The sequence below is a fragment of the Lissotriton vulgaris genome, chromosome 2_1 (genome assembly GCF_964263255.1).
Source record: "Lissotriton vulgaris chromosome 2_1, aLisVul1.2, whole genome shotgun sequence".
NCBI classification, from domain to species: Eukaryota; Metazoa; Chordata; class Amphibia; order Caudata; family Salamandridae; genus Lissotriton; species Lissotriton vulgaris.
The window spans coordinates 294,806,635-294,827,701 of record NC_141687.1 but is presented as its reverse complement, the minus strand read 5'-3'; the positions used below and the strand labels follow the sequence as shown (position 1 = coordinate 294,827,701).

The window sequence follows — 21,067 nt, the reverse complement described above, 5'->3', positions numbered from 1 at the left end:
GCTCGCTTTATTCGGGGGACCACTGCCAGATTCTGGCCTTCTGATCGAAGGGTTCGCCGAGGGGTGTACTTAGTCAGAAGGGGACATAGCATAGGAGGAGAAGCTGTTTTCAGGATTTTAAATGCAAGTCATTGAGTCTTGAAATGAATCCTCTTCTCCACAGGAAGCCAGTGGAGTTTAGTAATGGTACTGGCAGCTGACTGGAAGCGGGCTCTGGCTGCTGCATTTTGTACTCGCTGCAGTCTGCCCATCTCCGCCTGGTTGGCCCTCAAAAATAGGGAGCTCGCGTAGTCCAGCCGCGAAAGGAATAGCAGACTGCACCACAAGCTGGCGGGTGGGGGGGATCAAACATTTTTAGAGTCGGCTTGAGGGTCCGCAAGATCCCAAAGCACGTAGCGGCAACTTTCTTAGTGTGATGAACGAAATTCAGCGAGGAGTCGATCCAGATTCCGTGCTTTTTTACCTCGCTTTTAGGTTCGGGGGGGCTGCCAAGAATGTCCGGCCACCATTTGTCTCCCCATACCGAACCCTCTTTACCCACTAGCAGGACCTCGGTTTTCTCGGCATTAAGCTGTAGGTAGTTTGCTGTCATCCAATTGGTTACAGCTGTAAGGCCCTGTTTGAAGTTGTGCGCGCTCAACCCAGGCTCGTCACTCAGCATCACCACCAGCTGAGTGTCGTCCGCGTATGAGACTATCGATAGCTCCCACCATTTGGCGACCTCAGCCAGTGGTTGGACGTAGAGATTAAAAAGCGTCGGACTGAGCGCTGATCCCAGGGGGACGCCCTGCTCATTAACCCGTTTGTTAGAGAGGAACGGAGGGGTAGAGACCCGGAAGGATCTTCCAGTCAGGAATGCCCTAAACCATTCAAGAGCCTGTCCTATAATCCCTGACTCCTTCAGTCGATATAGCAGGACCTCATGTGAGACCGTATCGAAGGCAGCACTGAGATCGAATAAAATCAGTGCTGCCGTCTGGCTGGAGTCCAAAATGGTCCGGAGATGTTCCGTCACACTCAGGAGTGCAGTTTCGGTGCTGTGGCCCGCACGAAAGCCATGTTTGGAGGCATCTAGGGTATTATTGGCACAAAGAAATTTCGTCAAGATGGTATTGACGTGAGACTCGGCCATCTTGGCCGGCCAAGGTAGCAATGAAATAGGCCTAAAATTCTCTGGCCTAGTGGGGTCCAGTGTGGGTTTTTTAATGATGGGGGACACCCATGCCTGCTTCCATCTGGTGGGTATTGTGGCTGTGGAAAATGAAGAATTGATAATCTCTTGGAGGGGATTGAGGACCAGTGCATCTGCTTCTCTGAAATGCGCGGGTTTTAGAGGATCTTCCGGGGAACCTGATTTAATTTTCCCACAAAGTTTAAGAAACTCCCCTTGACCCATGTCAGGTATACTCATAACTCTGTGGGTTGGCTCGTCTTTAGAAGGGGTGAGACTTGATGTATCTGGGAATGAGTTATATATCTTCCGGACTTTGTCAATGAATAAAGAGGCCAAATTCTCACAGTGAGTGTGGGAGGCCATTGTCTCCTCGACCGCTTTTTTGGCGCTAAGATCCTTGAGGATGTTGAAGAAGGTTTTAGAGGAGTTCTGACTTATGCTAATCTTGGTGGCGTAATATGCGGCTCGCGTCCTACAGATGTTTCTGTGGTAGTTTTTTTGTATCAGCACGTATTGGGTCTTTAGCACAGGGTCATAAGATTTCCTCCATTTACGCTCCGCCGCTTTACATTCTTTCCCGAGGATGGTAAGCGCCTCATTGAACCAGGGCCTGGACTCCTGGGTACGCGCCCTGATCCAGACTGCGGGCATCAATACATCCAGAGCCTGGGTCAGCCAGCTACAGAAATTTTCATAGCCCTGGTCAGTGTTGTCACTGCCCTTGCAAGGGTTAGCTTTAAGTAGGATGTAAAAGTCTTCTAGTCGTAGCTTCCTCCAAGGGCGCTTCAGCACCCTTTGGGTCAAATTCATGTTAGGGCTGTCGTGTATAGGTAAGGACATAATCACCAACATATGGTCGGTCCAGGTCATTGGAATTGGCGCTTTTACTGTAGCTTCCTTCTTGGTTAGTAAAAATGGGGTCTAAGGGATGTTCCCCTCTGTGAGTAGGACCCTTTACTAGCTGGCAAAGTTGAAATGCGGCTAGGTCGGCTAACAAGCCGCTGATCTTTTTGTCCGTAGTCATAAAAATTGGCGGTACCTATTACTAAGGAGCAGACTGTCTCTAATAAAGCTTTAGTGAAGCTACTATCCTGCCCAGGGGGTCTATAAATCAAGATGCCTGACAGAGTTAGGTGGGGGGTTATCCTGATACTGTATCGAGCACATTCACTTCCCTCAATATTCAGCTTGGTAAACTGGCATGAGTATTGGGATCTAACCATCACCGCAATACCTCCGCCTCTAGATTGTCTATTCAGCAGGTTGGTAGAGTATCCTGTAGGAGTAGCCAAGTTAACAACTGAGTCATGTCATCTTGCACCCAGGTCTCTGTAAGAAAAAGGACGTCAAGAGAGCGATCCCTGACTAGATCATGGATTTCCATGTAGTGCCTTGCTAGGGATCTTATGTTAAGCTGTGCTACCAGAATTTGTTGTTGGGGGCAGGCGGTAGTGAGAGGCAAAGGTGTAGTGGGTTCAGGGAAAGTGTACCCACAAGTGCATTTTATGCTGCCCCTCAGATGTTGTGGTGATGTCATAGGACATAAGGTTGCCTGGGTGTTAAGATCTAGAAGAGCCTCCCTGGCCCTGGTATAGGTATGCCCACCCTTCTCCTCCCAGCCAGGATCACTGGCGAGAGGCGACGTACTGGCGCGGACGGGCGCAGACGGGCTTGTCCGGGGCGCGTCTTCGGCGCGCCAATGGCGTGCCCGCTGCGCGCTCGGATGGACATCCTATTTAAATGAGAGGGCCCGTCTGACTGGTGCAGGATGCACAGCGGAAGTCTGGTCACTTCCGGTGTGTTCCTGTGCTCAACTTTCCTCCACAACAAACTGACTAGGTCAGCGGTGGAACGGGGAAGCGACGGTGAGTGAGATTAAAAGATCGGCGAGTGAAACATAAAGTTTTAAAACACAGATGCCACACTGCAAGGTCACAAAAATTCAATCAAAGCGCTGCACACGCTTCTCCTTACTCTTGAATCAGCTGGGAGAGCGGGCTGCTGCTGTTTAAATAGTGCCGGGCCCCTGACTGGTGCAGGAGGCACAGCGGAGGTCTGGTCAGCGGAAGTGTGCTCAACTTCCTTCCACAACAAACTGACTAGGTCAGCGGTGGAACGGGGAAGCGACGGTGAGTGAGATTAAAAGATCGGCGAGTGAAACATAAAGTTTTAAAACACAGATGCCACACTGCAAGGTCACAAAAATTCAATCAAAGCACTGCACACGCCTCTCCTTACTCTTGAATCATATGTATGGCAATGTCTTTAGTCTCCCTGAACAAAGGAACTCTTCCCCAGTTCACATCTACAAGCCTAACAAGACGATGGCATTCGACCAGAGGTCACGCGTCGTGAAAGACCTCCCGCAAAAACGATCAATAAGTATTTGTAGCGCACGCCAATCACCCCACTGGGTATCTAGTTGCTACGGAATATAACAGAAGGTTTTACTTTGAGATGAACCCTGAATGGCTGGCAGTCTAAGAAAGCGTTGCCATGAACAACACCTCGTCTTAGCACCCGGTTACAACGTATGCAGCTTCTATCTGGCCCTACAAACCTTTAGGCATCTCTACACTATCTAAGTATCCAAAATACGGTTTACGTTTCCTGTACCGAGGATTTCGTTCACTGGGGAATCAGTACTTGTCAGGACAGTTTTGATCCTAATATTCGTCAGAATAAAAACGGAAACTTTCAGTGTTTGTTTCCGTCTTACAGCCCTTCCTGAAATGAAGAAAGGAGCATCCATTTCTAGCAGTTAGCTGTTTCACAAACGCAACTCTGTCCATTCCCTTCCTGTTCAGATGAGGAATTTTCTGCAACAACTTTGTGACACCTACAAACACTATTTCCAACTTCTTCCTTCATTACATATCAAGACGGAACTTTTTATAACGCTATGCCAATCTGCCCCAGTGGCACAAGAGGACATCACAGCAGCATTCTTTACCGCCACCTGGCTAAGCTCTCAGCAGATAAGATATAGTCTTAAAACCTGCCGCTATGGTCTAAGCCGCTAACTGAAGCCTTGCTTCGCCATGCTAGGTTGAAATTGAAGGCAAGAGCAGAAATTAAGGAAGGGGACCAGAAACAGTCCACATGGCCTCTTGCGGCAGGCTATGAGGCTACCACAATTTAGGGCCACTTTCTTTTGTTTTTTTAATAATGCGACCGGTGGCTGGGAAGGACGTCAGGCTATGCCCAACATTTACAAAGGCAAGATGAGGTGAAAATTCGAGGCACTAACCCGGCCAGCCATCAGACTGCCAACTTCACCAATTCATGTTCTACCGCCAACCCAGCCACATCGTTTCCCTGGCTTTAGGGCACGTTGGCAATTCAAAAGGCTGTCTTCTGCGGTTCTACGCTTTACAGCGTTAGAAATTTCAAGGCGCAGGTTTTTTTTAATACAGTTTACCACTAGCTCCCATTTTCTCAATAAAGCTCTCAAGTTCCCATCATTCTAATATTGCATATGACAACACTATAGGGGACTACAATTATCATTAAATGTTCTCTAGTTGAGTTATTGACAGAAGCGAGGGGACAGAGAATGTAAGCAATGTGACAGACGAGGCAGAACGGCTATAATGATATCTCAACGTTCCGGTAAACGATGTAGCAATGCTCTAAATTAAACAGGGGAACACCACAATAATGAGTTTGAGTTGAGTTTGAAATATTTATAAAGCGCACGTACACCTGGCGGTTTCATGGCGCTATAGAGTACTGAGCCCAGGAGGGCAGGAAAAACGGGGGAAGATAAAAGTAGCAGTTTTATGGAGAGAAAGCTTGTGAGAAAAGAAACGTTTTTAGCGATTTACGGAAGAGTGGGTATTGGGTGCACGATCTAAGGTGGGCGGGGAGAGAGTTCCAGAAAGCGGGGGCAAGTGTGGAGAATTTCGTGCCTTCCCACTTTTTGTGTTTGAAGCGAGGAACTGTCAACAGCTGTTGGGCGGATGAACGAAGTTCCCTGACAGGGACGTAGGGTTTGATTTCAGAAGAAATGAAGGCAGGGGCTGCTCCGACCCGAGCCTGAAAGGTGATGCAGCTCATCTTGAACTAGGCTCGTTCATGGATGGGGAGCCAATGTAAGGACTTGAGGAGGGGAGTGACGTGATGGGATTTGGCCAAGTTGAAGACCAGGCGAGCAGCCTGGTTTTGGACCAACTGAAGTCGTCGCATGCTGTAGGCGGGCATGCCGCAGTAGAGGGCGTTGCCGTAGTCTAGGCGAGAGGTTACCATTGCCAGGACTATGAGCTTGAGGGCCTGAGAAAGAAAAAAACCGAGAGACTTTGCGGATAGTGCGGAGTGAGAGAAAAAAAGAGGACACAACAAAACTAACCTGGGAGTGCAAAGTGAGTTGGTCGTTCAGTTTGACCCCAAGAGTTTTCACAGATGACGATGGAGAAGGGGGGGGGGGGACCAAAGGAGGGGGGCCAGAAGAGAGAGGTCCAGGGACTGGAGCAACCACCTGTCAAAACCAGCTACGTTTTGTCGGCGTTTAACTTCAGGTGGTTGTAGTTCATCCAGTCCCGGATGAAGACCATGACATACTGGAAATTAGACATGGATTCGGGGGATGTGGATAGAGAAAAGATAAGCTGGAGGTCGTCCGCATAATTGTAAACGGAAACCTCCAGCTGTTGAAGGGCAAAGATAAGAGGGGCAATGTATAGGTTAAATAAAAGAGGGGAGAGGGAAGAGCCCTGGGGAACCCCGCATTGTACTTTACGAAAGTCCGCAGAGAAGTTACCCAAGCGCACTGCCTGGGTGCGGTCTCTCAGGAAGGAGGACAGCCAGACCAAGGCCGAACCTCCAATCCCCGACGCCCTGACACAGGAAAGTAAGATAGAGTGGTCAACCGTGTCAAAGGCGGCGGAAAGGTCGAGGAGGACCAGGGCCTGGGGGTGGTTGGTGTCCATACCTTCTCTGAGGTTGTCAAGAACCGATAACACTACTGACTCCGTAGAATGAGCGGGCGGAACCCAGCCTGACGGGGGGCTAACACAATAATGACATTCGCTAGAACGTTGGAGCAGGTGGTTTATTCCAACCATTTTTTGATCACTGCAACTTCACTCTCCCAAATAAATCTAGCAAAATTCCAATCGTCTAAGACATCAAGCCCTTGATACACTAACGGGTGTGCTGGCGCTTGTGGGGAGCTGCGCGGTCTTGCGATGCCAAGAAGGGCTTTTGTGATGATAAGTAAACAGACGCAATCCTTTACGTGTATGCAAATTTGTGCCACGGGAGGGCCCGCACAAAAAATCAGCAAATAACCAAGAAGGTGTCCTTCATCCGCGCCAGTCTAAGATCCACTGGGGCCGTATACGTTTTTGGACCGGTGACCATGGTGTTACTCTTGTTTTTAGTCTAAAAAGCCTAAATAGGATTAGAAAGCCCCTTTCAACAGTCAATTTGGCACAGCGATAAATCATTGTGCATCACTAATTGTCTGGCAGAAGTCTAAGCTCTAAAGATAGCCCATACACAAGGGCCCAGATTGATGAAGCGCTTGTGATGTCATTGCGTCATGCAAGACCGCGTTAGGCAACTCCAGGGCTTCACTAAGATTTACTAAGTCGGAGAAGGCCACCTTGCGTGGCATTGCATGGCTTAGTAAATCTAGAGCAGTGATACTCAAAGTATGGCCCAGGGGCCGCAAGCAGCTCTCCTGACCCTTACATGCGGCTCCCTGGTGTACAGCAGCACCGGGCTGCTGTTTACTTGACGGAGCACTAATAGTTGAAAGATGGTAATTAAAGAGCCAAGCATTTATTTACAACTAAAGTAACCTATTAACTAAAGTAAAAGAAAAGAAGTGAAGGTGTCCTGCACCGCTGAACTTAAGGAACACATTCTTTTTTAAAGACATCTTGCAACAAACGTTAATGAAATGTGACAGTCTCTAAAAAAAATCTAAAAAACTTGCCTTCCTTCAACATGCAGAAGCGTTTCACCTCAGTATATCAGTGCATTGAGAAGTATTTAAAAAACATTCATGCTTCCTCCAACCCTGCAATGCAAATAGTGAACCATGAGGTAAGTCAGTTCTTATGTTCATCGTCTGTGCGGCCTGGGTTGCTATTACACATGGACAACATCTGCCATCCTGCTGGCATCAATGAGGCCCTTGGTCACATGACAGGCCAAACTTTTTGGCCCCCTGGAAAATGTCTGCAAGGCCTATGATCCCGAAAAACGCAAGGCAGCAGCAACTCTCTGCTTTGCGTTACTCTGAGCCGAGAATGTGTTAAATGGGTGGAGAGTGGGGGGCAGATTTACGACTTCTGGCGCATGTCTGCTAATCAGAGGAGATACCCCAGAAGAGTTGCAACGCATCTGCCCACCCGTGCGCCACCACTGATGCGCCGCATTTATAATGCGGCGCACTGTAGCGCTCGGCAGATGTGTGACGCATCCCCGGCGGAAATGCGGCACATTGCTGGAGTTGCGTCGCAAGCGTGACACAGCTTTAGCAAGGCTCGGGGGTGCCCTACCTGTAACATGCTGCATCAATCCTTACGCCACCTTCAAGCAGGCGCAGGGTTTTGACGCAGCATGGCCCTAAAAGTGACTGCGTGAAATCTTGTAGATTTCACTCAGCCACTTTTAGGAGGCATTCCTGCACCGGTACAAAAGGGGCATGGGGCTTGTAAATCTGCCCCTGGTTGTTTCCATCCATCCACCCATGCTTTTTTACGCATTCCCAGATTTACTCAGAGTAATGAGACTGCGTCAACATTGTACGTTTTCCCAACAGAGACGCCACGAGGAGAAATATCTTTAATTCTCCCCGTTTAGTCCTCTTTCTATGTGTGCTGGCATTCTGCCCTCTCCCTTACAGGCATGGCAGCGCGGCAATGCGTTGCGTGAAAGGTTTGATAAATCTGTCCAGGGTCCATTTGAAAAGTCCTCCTTGGGCGTTTGTAAATCAAATGTACCAAATTAAAGCGAAGAAAACTTTAAGAAAACAACCTGTTGTATAAACAAGTGCAGGAAAGCTCAAATTTTTCACACCACATGCACAAACCTCACATTAAGCCTTTGTAAGCAACAGAAAAACAAATGGAGTCCATCATCTATCTCATTTTCTTATACGGTTATAAGGATCTAACCACTCAGTTTGTGTTTCCTTCCTCCAGCTCTCCTGTAAGAGAGAGAGGAACGGTCATCAATAGCAAACAGCAGCTGCATAAATGCAACACTGTCCACCCGCTTCGCGCTCAGAAGGAAACACTTCAACTCTTCCTCGTGGTTAGCGAAGACCAGACACTTTCGAACACATTTCCTCAGTTTTTTTTTTTTGGAAAAATATACTTTATTTAAAATTATTTGTCAGGTTTACATTTTAAGCAGTCCCTTATATTTGGGTGCTGTACATTTAACCATTCTCAAAGAAGCGCAGTAGGCTATCTTTGGTGGTTTTCCATCAAGATTTCTCATTTTACCCATCCAGACCAACTCCTGATTTTCCAGGTTTCCTTTGCCCACTCTTGTCCAAATCTATGGTTGTCTATGCACATGTAAGAGAACATTTTAGTGAAAACAAGTTTTTGGCATTCTTTTTCCGTGATTGCTTGGTGTTTGTACAAGGAAAGGTTCCTGTTTTCCCACATCGCCTCTTTCACGCAGTTTATTATTCTCCATAGTGTCCTTTCTTTATTTGCATTGCAATTCATGCCCAACCCATATAGAACCAGTTCATAGGACAGGGATGCCTGTCCTGTTAATTCTTTAATGAGCTGTCCCATTGCCTTCCACATGCTTTGTGCTCCTCCGCAGTTCCAAATGAAGTGCATCAGGGATTCATCTGCTGCACAGCCTGGTGTTGGGCATCTTGCTGTTTTTGCCAGTTTCCTTGCATGTTGGAATTGTTTCACGGGTAGGCATTTGGATACCATCATCCATGCCAAGTCTTTCTGGGAGTTTGTCAAGTCTTTGTGGTTCACCATCTCCCAAACCTTCCCTGATTGCTTCTCTGATAAGTTGTTTACCATTGTCACTGAGTCGGTTTCTTTCAGTTCTTTGCTTAAGGCCATCTGGGGTGTGATGTCCTTCGCTTGAATTTGCCTCTCTTTCAGCTTCTTGAAGAAAGGTTTGATGCCTTTGTACGCAGGGGGTGGTTCTAGTAAAAAAGGCTTTGTATTGTCCAGATTACATATGCCCTCTCTTGATAAGATGAAACTTGTAGCAAACAGAGTGTAGGCAGCCACATGTGAGTCTTTCTTTGCATTCCCCAGTATGTTTTTAACAAAATGTGACATCAGGAAGTCATGGAGGTTTGGCAGGTCTTTCCCTCCTTTTGTGGGTAGTTTGAAAACTGTGTCTCTTTTTAGTTTTTCAATTTTTGACCCCCAAAAGAAGTTTGCAAAAAGTCTTTGTGTCACTTTTGTCCACCTGTATGATGGAGGGAAAATCATGGCAATAAACATCAGGATTGGTAGACATATTGCTTTCAGCACCAAGACTTTCCCTTCCAGGGAAAGTTTTCTTGTCGTCCAGAGCGCCATTTTCTGCTTGAGCTTTGTCTGGATCTTCTCCCAGTTTATTTCTCCCTTCATGTCCTGTGAAAAAAGAATCCCCAGTATTTTTACTGGGTCTTTGGAAGGTTTCACTGGGAGCTGAGACAGTTTGTCCCACTGTCCCACCGTCATGCAGTGTGTTTTCTCCACATTCACCTGTAGCCCAGCTGCTAGGGAAAAGAGTTGGGTTATAAGGAAAGTTCTTTTCATGGATCTAGCATCAGTGCAAGCAATGGTGACATCGTCCATGTATGCTACACATTTGACCTGTTTGCCTTGGCTGCCCGGTACCAGAGGGCCGGTTATGCACTTGTCCTTCCTGATGGCACATAGGAGAGGTTCAATTGCACATACAAAGAGTGCCGGTGATAAGGGGCATCCTTGTCTGACCCCCGATTCAATGTGGAACCCCTCAGATAGTGTACCATTTATAAGGACCTGGCTTTCACATCCAGTGTATATTAAGCCAATAGTTTTGATGAAACCTTCTGGGAATCCCATTTTCCTGAGCACTTTGAAAAGGTATTCGTGACTTAGGGAGTCAAAGGCTTTCTGGAAATCAAGGGCCAAGATAGCTAGTGGATTCCCCCTGTCTTTCGCTAACCACAAGGTGTCTCTAATAATGGTCAAGCTGTCCCAGATTTTCCTTCCTGGGACCGCACATGTTTGGTCTGGGTGCACGATGGAGGCCAGCACCTTTCTGCATCTTCCTGCCAGGACTTTACTTAGGATCTTACTGTCCACATTCAAGAGGGTGATTGGCCTCCAATTGTTGATGTCCAGCTTGTCCCCCTTTTTCTCCAGCAGTTTTATGATGCCCTGTGGAAAGGAGGGGGGTAAAACATTTTTTTCCAAGCATTCTTTCAACAGACTCCAAAAATCCTTTGCAATAAGCCCCCAGAAAGTTTTGTAAAACTCCCATGGAAGGCCATCTTGCCCAGGGGCGGATCCTTTTGGGGCTTCCTGAATGATTTGGAATAGTTCTTCTCCTGAAATGGGGGTGGTTAGAAATTGTTGTTCCTCTTGGGATAAAGAGCTCTGCAAAGACCCTAGAAAATCTTCACATGCACTTATATCTGATGGCTCTTTTTTGTACAATTGGGAAAAAAAGGCTGTTGTTATTTTCCCTACTTTCTCTGTGCCCTTTTGTGTTTGTCCATTTGTGTCTTTCAGTTCATTCATTACCTTATGCACTTGCTGTGCCTTTTTGAAAAAAAACCTTGAGCACTTTTCATCTTCCTCAAAGATCTTGACCCTGGAGTTAAAAATGTGTTCTTTCCCTCGTTGTTTCAGCCATTCTTTCAGTTCCGTTTTTGTTTTTTCTCTTTCCTCCCCTACTTCCATTCCACCCCTTTCCAGGTTTTCTAGCGTGATTATTCTTTGTTGTATTTCATCAAATTTTTGAAACTTTTCCTTGCTTTTGATCATGCTCTGTTTTCTGAAAAAAAGTTTTGTTTGTTTTTTTACCTCTTCCCACCATTCTGCTAAGGATGGGAAACTTTCCTTTCTGGTTTTTAAGTTGTTGTACATATCACTGTAATTTTTACATATATTTTCCTCTTGTAAAAATGATCCCTGAAAGTATAGTCTTAGCACAAACGACTGCAGCTCACACGAACAGAGAAAGTAAAACCCCTTCTCACGTACAGTAAGGAAAGGTTCGACATCATCAACTCCAACAAAAACATATGGCTGTATAACGCCACAAAATAACAATCTAAAGGTGCACGGGCAGACGTGTTCCTAGCAATAAAGCATTCTCAGTAGATCCTGGGTGACTCACTGCTTTAAAAATCTGCATAATCGAAATCAGTAACCAATCACATTCAGCCTGCCTTTTCTTCACACACACACGGATTCCCTGCCCACTGTTCCCGAAACAGACAGAGGACTACAGTGTGAAAGTTAAAGTTCAAACAGGAAAAGTTCGATACATTTGTCCAGGGTCCATTTGAAGAGTCCTCTTCGGGCGCTTGTACATGGAATGTACCTAATTAAAGAGAAGACATACTTTTCGAATTAATCCTGTAGAATAAACAAGCGCAGAAAAGCTCAAACTTTATCAACCCACATGCACACACCCCACTTATAGCCACCGTCATCACCTTCAAACGAAATACAGATTAGACTCAATCAACTTTCTTATACTGCAATGAGAAGCTGACCACTCAGTTTGAGTTTCCTTCCTCCAGCTCTCCTGTAAGAGAGAGAGGAACGGTCATCAATAGCAAACAGCAGCTGCATAAATGCAACACTGTTCACCCGCTTCGCGCTCAGAAGGAAACACTTCAACTCTTCCTCGTGGTTAGCGAAGACCAGACACTTTCGAACACATTTCCTCAGTTAAGAACTATAGAAATGATCCCTGAAAGTATAGTCTTAACATAAGGACTGTAGCTCACACGGAGAGAGAAAGTAAAAACCCTTCTTAAGTACCGTAAGAAAAGGTTCGGCATCATCAAATCCAACAAAAACATATGACTGTATAACAACACAAAATAACAATCTAAAGGTGCACAGGCAGACGCTTTCTTCGCAATAAAGCATTCTCAGTAGGTCCTGGGTGACTCACTGCTTTAAAAATCTGCATAATCGAAATCAGTAACCAATCTCATTCAGCCTGCCTTTTCTCCCTGCTCGCTGTTCCCGAAACAGACAGAGGACTACAGTGTGAAAGTTAAAGTTCAAACAGGTAAACAAAGCGTAGCCATATAGTTTTGTTTCGTGCTTTGGCTCACAGCAACAAACACGTTTTTACTTGTTGAAAAATTAAGAGAACCAGTTGGTAAACTCACAGCAAAGACAATCTAGCATTACTTCCACAGTTTTCTGCACTGCACTAAATGAGCACTATTACCATTTCAAGATGGCAATGCATAGTCAGACTGCGCGAAGAGTGGGACAGATTTACGAGAAAGTAGCGCATCTGTGAAGGTGCGTCACTTTCGCTGCGCCACTTTGAGAAACCCTTGCGCCGCTATGGATGCGCCGTATTTACAATACGGCGCACCATGGCACAAGGATTGACAGATGCGTCAAAAATTCTGACGCATCTGTTCACGCAAAAGGCACGCATTGCTAGATTTGTGTCGCAAGCACGACGCAACTCCTGCAATGCAAGGGGAGGCCTATCCTCATTGCGCTGCGTCACTCCTTACGCCTGCTTCAAGCAGTAAGAATGTGACGCAGTGGCATCCTAGAAGTGGCGCAGATTTCACTGCGTCACTTCTAGGAGGCTTTTTTGAGTTGGAAAGCCCATCCTGCGGACATTATACCTGACGCAGGTACAATGTGACGCAGGGCTTTACAACGTGACGCATCTCCCGAGATGCGTCAGGTTGTAAATGGGCCGCATTTTTACGCTGATGCTGAGTCACAAAACGTGACGCAACTGCTGCGTAAAAATGACGCAGGGGCTTGTAAATCTGCCCCAGTTTGTTTTACTACAGATCAGACTGAATCACCAGAGCACTTAGTCTGTCGAAGAAAAGCCGTACCCGAGCTCTGATTTCACATCATACTGTGCCAAAACTGTTAGAGGTCAAGGAACTATTCTTGTTCACTGCCTTGATTTAGATGCCCGGGCCAAGACAGGGATTTTTCTGGAAGCTTCATCCCAAAATATCTTTGGGAGATGTTCAACTTCCTATCTGAAAGCGATTTACATGCTCAGAGGCAAAGTGCTATTTGCACTCAGTTTGATTACTGCAGTGCTTTACAAGAGGGAAAATTGGGAAAACTCGTCACAAATCTGCAGGTTCCACAAGACTGTGCAGGAAGACCGTTTTCAATCAGAATATTTGGTCCAGATTATGAACTGTCAATCTGCCGAAAGAGTCACACTGATTGCTAGTGCATGAGAAGCGACCAGGCAAGGTTGCAAGCGTGGAAACCAAAGGTGTAGCAACCAACTACCTCTACATTTTAAAATGTTGGACCACAGACCATATGTTATGTTATGTTATGTTATATTTACTTATATAGCGCACAGCTGCCCCAGCTAAGGGGCGCCCCGGCGCTTTTCCAGAGAGATCGGAGAGTTAAGCACAACAGATGTTACAGTGAAGAAATAACATAACAGAGCAGTCTAGCAGAAAAGGTGGGTTTTAATGGCCTTTCTGAAAGTCAAGAGGTCATTCAGACCACGTATCTGGGGTGGTAGGGCATTCCAAAGTTTAGCGGCGATATATCGGAAGGAGCGCCCTCCCATCCGGGCTCGCTTTATTCGGGGGACCACTGCCAGATTCTGGCCTTCTGATCGTAGGGTTCGCCGAGGGGTGTACTTAGTCAGAAGGGGACATAGCATAGGAGGAGAAGCTGTTTTCAGGATTTTAAATGCAAGGCATTGAGTCTTGAAATTAATCCTCTTCTCCACAGGAAGCCAGTGGAGTTTAGTAATGGAACTGGCAGCTGACTGGAAGCGGGCTCTGGCTGCTGCATTTTGTACTCGCTGCAGTCTGCCCATCTCCGCCTGGTTGGCCCTCAAAAATAGGGAGCTCGCGTAGTCCAGCCGCGAAAGGAATAGCAGACTGCACCACAAGCTGGCGGGTGGGGGGGGTCAAAAATTTTTAGAGTCGGCTTGAGGTTCCGCAAGATCCCAAAGCACGTAGCGGCAACTTTCTTAGTGCGATGAACGAAATTCAGCGAGGAGTCGATCCAGATTCCGTGCTTTTTTACCTCGCTTTTAGGTTCGGGGGGGCTGCCAAGAATGTCCAGCCACCATTTGTCTCCCCATACCGAACCCTCTTTACCCACTAGCAGGACCTCGGTTTTCTCGGCATTAAGCTGTAGGTAGTTTGCTGTCATCCAATTGGTTACAGCTGTAAGGCCCTGTTTGAAGTTGTGCGCGCTCAACCCAGGCTCGTCACTCAGCATCACCACCAGCTGAGTGTCGTCCGCGTATGAGACTATCGATAGCTCCCACCATTTGGCGACCTCAGCCAGTGGTTGGACGTAGAGATTAAAAAGCGTCGGACTGAGCCCCGATCCCTGGGGGACGCCCTGCTCGATAACCCGTTTGTTAGAGAGGAACGGAGGGGTAGAGACCCGGAAGGATCTTCCAGTCAGGAATGCCCTAAACCATTCAAGAGCCTGTCCTATAATCCCTGACTCCTTCAGTCGATATAGCAGGACCTCATGTGAGACCGTATCGAAGGCAGCACTGAGATCTAATAAAATCAGTGCTGCCGTCTGGCCGGAGTCCAAAATGGTCCGGAGATGTTCCGTCACACTCAGGAGTGCAGTTTCGGTGCTGTGGCCCGCACGAAAGCCATGTTTGGAGGCATCTAGGGTATTATTGGCACAAAGAAATTTAGTCAAGATGGTATTGACGTGAGACTCGGCCATCTTGGCCGGCCAAGGTAGCAATGAAATAGGCCTAAAATTCTCTGTCCTAGTGGGGTCCAGTGTGGGTTTTTTAATGATGGGGGGCACCCATGTCTGCTTCCATCTGGTGGGTATTGTGGCTGTGGAAAATGAAGAATTGATAATCTCTCGGAGGGGATTGAGGACCAGTGCATCTGCTTCTCTGAAATGCGCGGGTTTTAGAGGATCTTCCGGGGAACCTGATTTAATTTTCCCACAAAGTTTAAGAAACTCCCCTTGACCCATGTCAGGTATACTCATAACTCTGTGGGTTGGCTCGTCTTTAGAAGGGGTGAGACTTGATGTATCTGGGAATGAGTTATATATCTTCTGGACTTTGTCAATGAATAAAGAGGCCAATTTCTCACAGTGAGTGTGGGAGGCCATTGTCTCCTCGACCGCTTTTCCTTGAGGATGTTGAAGATGGTTTTAGAGGAGTTCTGACTTATGCTAATCTTGGTGGCGTAATATGCGGCTCGCGTCCTACAGATGTTTCTGTGGTAGTTTTTTTGTATCAGCACGTATTGGGTCTTTAGCACAGGGTCATAAGATTTCCTCCATTTACGCTCCGCCGCTTTACATTCTTTCCTGAGGATGGTAAGCGCCTCATTGAACCAGGGCCTGGACTCCTGGGTACGCGCCCTGATCCAGACTGCGGGCATCAATACATCCAGAGCCTGGGTTAGCCAGCTACAGAAATTTTCATAGCCCTGGTCAGTGTTGTCACTGCCCTTGCAAGGGTTAGCTTTAAGTAGGATGTAAAAGTCTTCTATTCGTAGCTTCCTCCAAGGGCGCTTCAGCACCCTTTGGGTCAAATTCATGTTAGGGATGTCGTGTATAGGTAAGGACATAATCACCAACATATGGTCGGTCCAGGTCATTGGAATTGGCGCTTCTACTGTAGCTTCCTCTTGGTTAGTAAAAATGGGGTCTAAGGGATGTTCCCCTCTGTGAGTAGGACCCTTTACTAGCTGGCAAAGTTGAAACCGCTGATCTTTTTGTCTGTAGTCATATCGAAATGGATGGTAAGATCTCCAAAGATGTTAAAATTGGCGGTACCTATTACTAAGGAGCAGACTGTCTCTAATAAAGCTTTAGTGAAGCTACTATCCTGCCCAGGGGGTCTATAAATCAAGATGCCTGACAGAGTTAGGTGGGGGGTTATCCTGATACTGTATCGAGCACATTCACTTCCCTCAATATTCAGCTTGGTAAACTGGCATGAGTATTGGGACCTAACCATCACCGCAATACCTCCGCCTCTAGATTGTCTATTCAGCAGGTTGGTAGAGTATCCTGTAGGAGTAGCCAAGTTAACAACTGAGTTCATGTCATCTTGCACCCAGGTCTCTGTAAGAAAAAGGATGTCAAGAGAGCGATCCCTGACTAGATCATGGATTTCCATGTAGTGCCTTGCTAGGGATCTTATGTTAAGCTGTGCTACCAGAATTTGTTGTTGGGGGCAGGCGGTAGTGAGAGGCAAAGGTGTAGTGGGTTCAGGGAAAGTGTACCCACAAGTGCATTTTATGCTGCCCCTCAGATGTTGTGGTGATGTCATAGGACATAAGGTTGCATGGGTGTTAAGATCTAGAAGAGCCTCCCTGGCCCTGGTATAGGTATGCCCACCCTTCTCCTCCCAGCCAGGATCACTGGCGAGAGGCGACGTACTGGCGCGGACGGGCGCAGACGGGCTTGTCCTGGGCGCGTCTTCGGCGCGCCAATGGCGTGCCCGCTGCGCGCTCGGATGGACATCCTATTTAAATGAGAGGGCCTGTCTGACTGGTGCAGGATGCACAGCGGAAGTCTGGTCACTTCCGGTGTGTTCCTGTGCTCAACTTTCCTCCACAACAAACTGACTAGGTCAGCGGTGGAACGGGGAAGCGACGGTGAGTGAGATTAAAAGATCGGCGAGTGAAACATAAAGTTTTAAAACACAGATGCCACGCTGCAAGGTAACAAAAATTCAATCAAAGCGCTGCACACGTGTCTCCTCACTCTTAAATCAGCTGGGAGAGGGGGCTGCTGCTGTTTAAATAGTGCCGGGCCCCTGACTGGTGCAGAATGCACAGCGGAAGTCTGGTCAGCGGAAGTGTGCTCAACTTCCCTCCACAACAAACTGACTAGGTCAGCGGTGGAACGGGGAAGCGACGGTGAGTGAGATTAAAAGATCGGCGAGTGAAACAAAGTTTTAAAACACAGATGCCACACTGCAAGGTCACAAAAATTCAATCAAAGCGCTGCACACGCTTCTCCTTACTCTTGAATCAGCTGGGAGAGCGGGCTGCTGCTGTTTAAATAGTGCCGGGCCCCTGACTGGTGCAGGAGGCACAGCGGAGGTCTGGTCACTTCCGGTGTGTTCCTGTGCTCAACTTCCCTCCACAACAAACTGATTAGGTCAGCGGTGGAACGGGGAAGCGACGGTGAGTGAGATTAAAAGATCGGCGAGTGAAACATAAAGTTTTAAAACACAGATGCCACACTGCAAGGTCACAAAAATTCAATCAAAGCACTGCACACGCGTCTCCTTACTCTTGAATCATATGTATGGCAATGTCTTTAGTCTCCCTGAACAAAGGAACTCTTCCCCAGTTCACATCTACGAGCCTAACAAGACAATGGCATTCGACCAGAGGTCACGCGTCGTGAAAGACCTCCCGCAAAAACGATCAATAAGTATTTGTAGAGCACGCTAATCACCCCACTGGGTATCTAGTTGCTACGGAATATAACAGAAAGTTTTACTTTGAGATGAACCCTGAATGGCTGGCAGTCTAAGAAAGCGTTGCCATGAACAACACCTCGTCTTAGCACCCGGTTACAACGTATGCAGCTTTTATCTGGCCCTACAAACCTTTAGGCATCTCTACACTATCGAAGTATCCAAAATACGGTTTACGTTTCCTGTAGCGAGGATTTCGCTCACTGGGGAATCAGTACTTGTCAGGACAGTTTTGATCCTAATATTCGTCAGAATAAAAACGGAAACTTTCAGTGTTTGTTTCCGTATTCCAGCCCTTCCTGAAATGAAGAAAGGAGCATCCATTTCTAGCAGTTAGCTGTTTCACAAACGCAACTCTGTCCATTCCCTTCCTGTTCAGATGAGGAATTTTCTGCAACAACTTTGTGACACCTACAAACACTATTTCCAACTTCTTCCTTCATTACATATCAAGACGGAACTTTTTATAACGCTATGCCAATCTGTCCCAATGGCACAGGAGGACATCACAGCAGCATTCTTTACCGCCACCTGGCTAAGCTCTCAGCAGATAAGATATAGTCTTAAAACCTGCCGCTATGGTCTAAGCCGCTAACTGAAGCCTTGCTTCGCCATGCTAGGTTGAAATTGAAGGCAAGAGCAGAAATTAAGGAAGTGGACCAGAAACAGTCCACATGGCCTCTTGCGGCAGGCTATGAGGCTACCACAATTTAGGGTCACTGGGTATCCAGTTGCCACGGAATATAACAGAAAGTTTTACTTTGAGATGAACCCTGAATGATTGGCGGTCCAAGAAAGCGTTGACATGAACAACACCTCGTCTTAGCACCCGGTTGCAACCTATGCAGCTTTTCCAGGCCCTTAGCAAATGGCCAAGAAGGCGTTGTAGGATGCTGTCTTAGTATATGGTTAGTTAAGTGAAGCACCTTGCACTAATTCAGATAACCCGTGTGATGTTTTAAGTGGTTTTAGACAACCATAGAAAGGTCTCTAAGTGGTATCTGTGGAGAGCAGCCTTCAGGCTTGTCTAGAAGGAGTGTTAAGCAGCTTTTTTACCAGAACTAATCATATAGTGCAGGTTAAACAAAAAAGAACTCCACAATGTAGTTCTAAAAACAGAGATTAATAATATACACACTCAATAACACATTGGTATATTTCCTACCTGGAAATATCAACACACTGCACACAATTCTTCAATTGTAAACAGGCAAGTAAGCACAAATACACAGTGGTCTCCAGGGAGAGACCAAACCATATTCTAAGAAGTGGAATGAGAACTGCGACCAAAGTCGGTTCTTGGACCATGAGACTCAGAAGAGTTGGGGACCCAAGGAACCACCAGAGGTAAGTACCCAGAAACCGCACGGAGACAGTGTGCAGAGTAGAAACACAGCGGAATACTCAATGCAAGTCAATGGGAAAGTCGCAGTTGCAGTTTTCAAGCAGAAAGACCGTTCCCAGTGGACCCTGAAGAAACCCATTGGAAGTCAGTAGGTTGGAGAGTCACCCGACCAGTGGATACCCCAGGAACCAAGATACCTACACCAGGGGTGTGATGTGACGTCGGAAACTGCTGTAGACCACAATGGAGGACTTCAGGAAAGATGCAGCTGGCAAAGAAGTTGGAAGAGTGCTGTGGAATCCACATATTGATTCTTGAAGAGAAGTACCTGCAAGTATAGGGGACAGAGTCTATGCCACGCAGAGGTGACCAGGAGACACGGAAGAGCAATGACCACTGATGACGGAAGATGCAGGAGTGATGACAATGACCTTGTCGCTGCAGCTGTGAGGACCAGGTGATGCTGTGGAAGACGAGGAGCCGTTCACAAGCTGTCCCATGTCGGAAGACAAGAACCAGGGGTCAATGTCCGGCTGGAGCACCAACAAGCCTTGGCAGCAGCTACAGGCGTGGTAAACGATAAAGGAGCAACATTGCAACCAGCAAGGTCCAAGGGACTCACCAATTGCAGGAGAGTCAGAGCAGGCCCCGAGCAAGCAGTGGAGCCCACTGAAGCTAATGTAGACCTTCAAGAGGAGCCATAGGTGAAGGCACAGGAGTCGCAAGAGGACCTCGAGCAGTTTGCCAAAGATGTAGGATCACGGTGCAGAGAATGCAGTGGGACGAAGATCTTGGCAGGAAGAAATGCTGGAGGCTGGAGCTTCTTGTAGCCCGAAGATCTCTGGAGTACATAGCCAACAAAGCTTGGCAACGGCAAGCCTACGCGGTGCACAGGGGTTCTGTTCCAGCGGTTCCGAGGAGGGATACAGGCCTCAAACCTGCTGAGAGGGCAGGTCAGGCCTCGAGGGAGTTGCAGAACCACCACCTGTGCTGCCGAGCCTTTCGGAGTCCGTTGGGACGTCGGAAGCAGCAGACCGGTCAGCTTCGTTGAGGTGCCTGGAGATACAGGTGAGTGACTCCTTCACTCCAAGGGAGATTCCTTGAGGTGCCTTTGATGCCAACAGGCCTGGAGAATAACCTGGATTAAGCACAGGCACAGACAACGAAGAAGACTTGTAGAAGAGCAAGAGAAGTCTTCCATGGTGCAGTCTCAATTCCAGGGGAAGTACAAGGTGCCCAGACGATCGAAGCTGAAGTGGCTTCGGAGTTGAATCTTAAACCAAGACGAATCTGAAGTGCCACCCACAGGTAAGCCCTTAAGTAACATAGGGAAAGGGTTGGAACGATTCAAGGATCCCTCCCAGACGAGGGGCTGGAAAGAGGGGAGGATACTCCCATGTCCTTTGTCAAGTTGCGCGCCAGAGCGGAAGCCAGGGGATTCCCGAACTGGTTCAAACTGGAGTAAGCAACGAGGGCACCAAATGTGCTCTTCAAAGCAGTCTGGTGGCGGTGGCAATCGCCCCCACCCTAGCCCAATACTTTAAGTCCTGTCTGGGAGGTGGTCACACCTCCCTGTAACAGGAAACCTACTGTTCTACCTTACTTGCTCATGGTAAGCTCCGCAGCAGGAGGGCAAAATTGTGTCTGGGGGCGGCAGTGGCAGTAGTTTGTTGGCAGACCAGGAGTACTGGGGGCTTCCTGGAGGGGCTTCCTGGAGGAACCCCACGGTGCATTGAATCATACCTCCAACAATGGTATGGGATTGTGGTATGATTCCAACATGTTTGATACCAAACATTTCAAGGTTCAGCGCATCCAATATATAGTTAGCCATTGCACATAGACGCATGGCCACTATATGTATGAAAACGGCTGAGTGCACTTTCAAAGCCTGGAGAAGCGACTCAGAGGTTTATAGGGGATGCCATGCT

At 47.4% G+C, this 21,067-nt stretch overlaps 1 non-coding gene and 1 pseudogene across 1 annotated transcript; both read right to left on the bottom strand.

Moving 5' to 3' along the window:
• Positions 1-8,299: 8,299 nt before the first annotated feature.
• On the bottom strand, positions 8,300-8,505 carry LOC147730000 (small nucleolar RNA U3; annotated as a pseudogene).
• A 3,366-nt stretch (positions 8,506-11,871) lies between these two features.
• LOC147729999 (small nucleolar RNA U3) lies at positions 11,872-12,089 on the bottom strand. The gene has a single exon (XR_015308987.1). It is a non-coding gene; the product is annotated as a small nucleolar RNA U3 (small nucleolar RNA).
• Positions 12,090-21,067: the final 8,978 nt, after the last annotated feature.